Here is a 6,000-nt window from a genome sequence, read left to right on the forward strand (position 1 = left end):
TCAAGGGAGAGGCGAAAGATTTAGAGCTGTGTGAAGTGCTCTTTGACTTGGACCAAACGAGGCTTTATTGTATTTTCCAGAGCTGCTGGTAGGACTGGGCTGTCCTCAACAGACTACACAAGAAAGGCAAAGGCACAAGGGCTGGCTGCTTTGAAGTAAATCTGGGAAATTGTTCTTCTCCTTTGAAATGCAAACCCAATGGCAAAGCCATTGCTCCAGTGACTGCCTCTCTGCTCCCTTTGATATGGCACAATACAATGCAAATGTATTCTAGAGAATGACTATCAAAAGGTTTTGACAAGCAAAGGAAGAGAGAAATCATATTCTTATTTTCCACAGCTATTATGCTAAGCAATACTCGGCCTGTTGAAATAGAGTTCAACAAGTAGGTTTGCAGAAACCAACTTGTTGAAAATTAAGTTAAAATCTTGCCCTTCTCCAGAGTGACTCAGTGGATGATTGTACTGTGTTTCTCTGTTCACATCAATATTGTTCCCATTTGCAATGTTTTTGCCAGAAGAAATTTAGGTTTAGTTTCTACACTGAGAAATCTGCTTGAAGTCCTTATGCCATCACTAGGGAATTTGAAAATAATATTCTTTATCAATACAAGAAAGCTTTCTTAGTCACTAAGTTGATTTCTTAGTTGCCATTTGTTCTTGCTGTGGAATTAGCGAAAACTGAATTTTTTACACTAGATTATTTCTTTTTAAAATGATACAGTATTTTTTTCTACCTGTGGCTCCCTCATTTCTTGAGGAAAACAAAAAGAAAAGCAGGTTCTATTGAGAAAAAGCAAATGGACAAACCTACAATTTTTACTAATTTCAAAAGAAAATTATATTTTATTATAAAAGGACAAAACTCTAAGTGATCTATTGATTACATCTTTCTGAACTGAGACTAAGAAAATAGATATCTGATGCAGACATAATTATTTCTCCTTTTCAGTGCAGACGGTATTTTAACCATTTTCTTCAGCCCTGTATATCTGTCTTTCTGGCCTGAATTTTCCCAGTTTCCAAAGCAAGTTTAGGTTTCATTCACACATTTACTTTATGTGTGACTAAGATATTCAGTTCAAAACTGGTTGAAGCTATGAAATGGGCTTTGTTCCATGGCTTGCTGAAGCAAGTAATAGATCGGAAGAAAACAGCTTTAAGCCAAGATACTGAAAAATGAACAAAGGATATGATTATTAATACTGCAGAAGGATTAGGTAATGTTATAACTTCGTAATACAAGAACCTGCCAATTCTACTTCTCTTTTCTGTAATTTAAGTTTCCAGAACATTTTTATCTCTCTGCCCTTTCCCTTCTTCTAAAACATTTAGTCTAAATGCCTTCAAAATACTGTATATGTTGACATAAATAGCAGTAAAAATACTTAATGGATAATTAATGTTAGTTTCCTTCGTTTAACAGCCAGGGTTTTCTATCTTAGCAAAGTGCTAAGACTACAATATTGCAAGTTACCATCCCGTTGAAGAGGAAGAGCAACCCTGTTTTACACTTCATTAACAAGCTCTGATCTGATCCTTGGGTAGTTCATTTGACACAGTTAACATCAACAAGCTTCCAGTTATTTAAGTTTTGTGTTAAATTTTTTTCATATTATTAAAAAACATTGCTGGATTCAACAGAAGAAAGGAAAAAAAAAATCATGTGTTGAACCTCAACAGTGAAATACTAAATAGTCTTTCTCATGTTGAAACACAGCTCTGTTTCAAAAGTAAAGTCTTTACTTAAGAAAGTACTCTATTGACAAAATACTGACTGATCATTTCCTTTTGCAAAAACTGCTCCACACAGCAAGGCTGTCAAAAACAAAGCCAAGCAAATGGAACAAAAACAGCTTTGAGAAAGTAATTTAAACCCGTCTTGATTGTATTAGTTTCAAGACTTTTCCACTGATCTTTCATAGCTGCATAAATTCCTGCATAGACCCCAGAAGAAGAACAACACATTTCATTAAACTCCAAACTAGTTTTCTGCTGGAGAGATGCAAGTGTATGCCCACATGGATGTCACAGAATGTCTCTTAACAACAGACATGAAAGCATATCATATTAAAAAGACAACCTAGGTTCTTGCAAATAAATAAATAAATATTCTTGGGTTTCTTTGTGTTTCAAAAAAAAAATAAATCTCTGCTGTTTCCCTTCTTCATGTTTTACTTTTCATAGCATGACTATTTTTACACACAGTTATGACAGATGGCTGGAGTTTTAACCTCTGAAATCATGGCAGTTAGCATGATCATCTCTTCTTCTACTGAAACACTCAGGTTCAGTTTTAAACAGGTATTTCTTCAGCCCAAAAGCCTGGCACTGTGCTGTATGCAGTCTTCCAGGTCTGACAATTAATATAATTTAGCAGTGAGCTTAGTTCCATTAAACGGTTGTCATTAAACCATCTGCACGGTGATCACAGCGACTCTTGTGAACTGTTGTGGGTACAGCCCAGAGAGAAGCCTTCTCAAACAGTGTTTTAGCAAAGCAAAGTATTTAGTTCTTTACTCTTCAAAACGGTTGTATTTTCATTAAATACTGTAAAGAAATAGGTAGAAGCTGTAAGATAGTGCCTTCCGCTGTTTTTGTAAGGTAGTGCTCTGCACTTTTCTTGAGGGAACCAAGCAGTAAAGTCTGCTACAGGAGGACCAGAGTCCATTTTCTGGGCTACTGCACACAAAAGTTGTAGACCTTTGCCTGGCTGGTTTGTCACTACCATTTCCACTACCAGGCTGAAGTTAGTAGGGGGCAGGGCGGTCCATGGTGAGCAGGAGGGATTATACTGGCTGCCCTCACAGAGTGTCTGTGGAGCAGTTGCCTGGAATGAATTATGAGAGAAAGATTAGGCAAGAGTATATGGGAAACTCTTCTGTAACTGTACCAGTGGGGCCCTGCCTGTGTCCTGGCCACGACATGACTGGCCAGCTGCTATTGGTCTCTGCTGGACCAGGACCCCTTCTCAAGGGTCACCTGGAGATCCAGAGGAAGGTTGTGGATTTGTGCAGAGAAGCAGCTGCATTTAGATGTGTCTTTTTTCTGCTTGACCTCATGACAGATTATAATGCCACAAAGAGAAATCTTTAAATGCCAAGGAACATGTATTTCTACTTGGAATGCAATGAAAGGTAATGAAACTGGGATAAGAAAGGGGAAGTTGGAAATAGGGTACCTGCTTAAACATAAAACCTACAGGTGAAATTAATATACTGCTCAAAGTGAGTTATGGGATTGCTGCAGGTGGTAGAGTTACAGATGTATTAATTTCTGCTGTAGGAATAGAGGAAGCTCTCTGTTAGGGTGTATTTCAATGCAGACAAATATAAATTTGCTGCTATAAAGGCAAAACATTTAAAAATGTCAGTGAGGAAAAAAAGAAAAAAGTACTGAGAAGGTCAAAACTGACTACCTGAATAGACTGTGCCAAAGAATGTCTGGTCTCAAGCACCCACAGTACCAATCAATTAAAAACTCTGTTGCTTTACAGCAGAAGATATTTGCTTCATCTTCAGTGTGTTTGGCTGTCCATTTGGATGAGACGTGGGTTTTAGGGATGTGGCCCTTCCAGTGACTTGGAAGGAGTCATGTGAACAAAGCTTGTGGCCCCAAACAGCTCTTGCTGAGGAGTACCCGAAATGAAATCCTACCATAACCAGAGCCAGCTGTTCCAAACTGTGATTCAAGGGACCCAGCGCAAGACGAGGAATGCCCAGTAGCAGGTCTGTAAGTGTAGCAGGAACTGCTCTCTAGCAGCAAGGGCTGGCAGCTGTACTATTGACTCAAACCCCCGCGCCTAAAAAACTCCCACCACCCAAACCACAACACGAAACAAACCAAACCAGAAACAAACCAAACGAAAACAAAATAAACCAAATGAACGAAACCCGCAAGCACCAAACGCCGTCCAAAACAGAAACAGGCAAAGCAGACCCGGCAGAGGGCAGCACTGCCCCGAGGGAGCTCCGCGGCCGCGGGCCCGGGAGAGCTCCCGGGCCGGGAACAGCTCCCACGGGCCGCTCTGGCGCTGGGAAATAGGCGCCCCCACTTCCCAGGGATACAGCCGGAGCACCCCAGCGGCTGCGCCCGCAGAGTAGCTGCAGGGTGCTAGCGAGCAGCAGCAGAGGCGCTGGCTGCCGAGTTTCGCCTGTGTGCTCACTGGTTGCCTTGGCCGGATGCCCGGGGAGATCCCCAGCCCCGCAGGAAGCACCTGTGAGTCCCGCAGCCCCTCCAAGAGCTGAGGAATAGAGGGGGAGTGCTTTGCCCGCAGGTTCCCAGAGCGGAAGACAGCAAAGGCCAAGTCGATTGGCGAACAGCTGCCGAGTCTTTGCTTACCCGGGTTCCCCATGCAGGAGTGGGACAGGTGAGTCTATGATCTGTGTCGCTGGCAGAGCCGGACACTGTCGTGGCCTGGCCATCTGTGGGCCATCTGGATGAGACAGAAGATGCAGGACTACCACCCGTGCACTGTGTCTGGTGGTAACAGAACTGCTGCAAAGTCCAGGAACAAATTGTAAGATGCATATACTAGGTATGCATTAGGTACTAGGCAGGATATATATACATTAGGCATACATCTTAGAGAGGTAAAAATCTGCTATGCCCTACTAGTTGATATAAATAAGAGTTTTCAAAGGCTAGCCAACAGGCAAAAACCTAAGACAGATATAGTGAAATAAAATTGAGGAAAAAGCATATGTGTTCACTTGGCAGTGCTGAGGGTAAGGCCTATGTACCCAGAAAGATGCTTCTATCTGCACTTGGCTAATGCATCTACCAAACAGGCTTCAGACTTACAGTTCTGATCTCTTCAGAAATGCCGGAAGCACTCAGCTTTGTGCCACCATCGCAGGAACAACTACAATAGAGTTCTGCACTGGGTACCAGGTACATTTTCTTGAATGCTGGATCAGCAGGTGGTCGGGGTTTGCTTGTGTGAGTACATGTGCCAGCCAAAAAGATTACACACTTTTTCACTTCTGGAGAGAGTGCTGAGTTCCAGGCATGCTTTTGAAACACCAGTTGTTTTTTTTTTTTTCACTCAGGATTCAATTTGAATAGATGCCAACTACCTTCCCTTCCACATCCTTCCCACACTGGTAGTTGAGTGGCAGTGTCCCGCTCGCAGTGCCTAGGCAACGCCTACACGCTGCTTTTGCTCCCACAGCCCTGTGCAGGGGAACAATATGGTCTGTGGGCAACAAGTCACCCCAGGTGAGGTGAAGCAGAGCCTTCCTCTGGCTGAGCTCTGGTTGTCTCAGCTGGAGGCTGTTCTTGGCATATGTTCGCTACATTCCCAGAAGGACATGCAGCTTGTTCTAATACTGAACACTCAATTTGCAGGCACTGGGCGCCTGAGACTATAAATAATTTTAAGACCAAAAGACTTGGAGAAGATCACACTACCATTTCTTAATCTGGTAATGAATCCATAGGTGGAAAGAGGACATGATGCCCATTTACACAACAGACTTACTCAGTCCATAGGACATTTAAAAAAATTGGTTCTTGTTAAGGGTAAGCTTTCTTTCCTTTTTCCTTTTTACATATAGAAATTTTTCCCATAAACTGCTAGGAAACTCTTAACAACTGAGCACTTAAGAAAAACACAAGAAGTGGCCATGCTCAGGGGAGGAGGATCTCTGGTTGCACTTTTCTTCTCTGGAAGTTTCTCTCCGAGGGCCAGAGATGCCGCGGGAATTGGGCAGGTAAAGGACAGGTGGGGCAGCTGCTGCCTCTCTCTGTCTCTCGGCTTCAGAGGAGGACGATTGGATTGGGAAAGGGAATTGGCTGCTGCCGCCAGACTCCAGCCCAGAGCTGCTTCTTCTGCCGTGGGGTGAGCCTCTGCTGGTGAGAACAGCCACAGGACCGCGCCCTCACCGACCTCACTTAAAAGAGGGACCTGTCCCCACCTGCTCAGGTGCCCGGCATCCTGAGCTCGGCTCTCCCTGCCCTGCTGGGAGCCCGGCTGTCCCACCCCGCCGCTTCTTCAGCC

The sequence above is a fragment of the Passer montanus genome, unplaced genomic scaffold, assembly GCF_014805655.1.
Source record: "Passer montanus isolate IOZ18808 unplaced genomic scaffold, ASM1480565v1 scaffold83, whole genome shotgun sequence".
Lineage (NCBI taxonomy): Eukaryota > Metazoa > Chordata > Aves > Passeriformes > Passeridae > Passer > Passer montanus.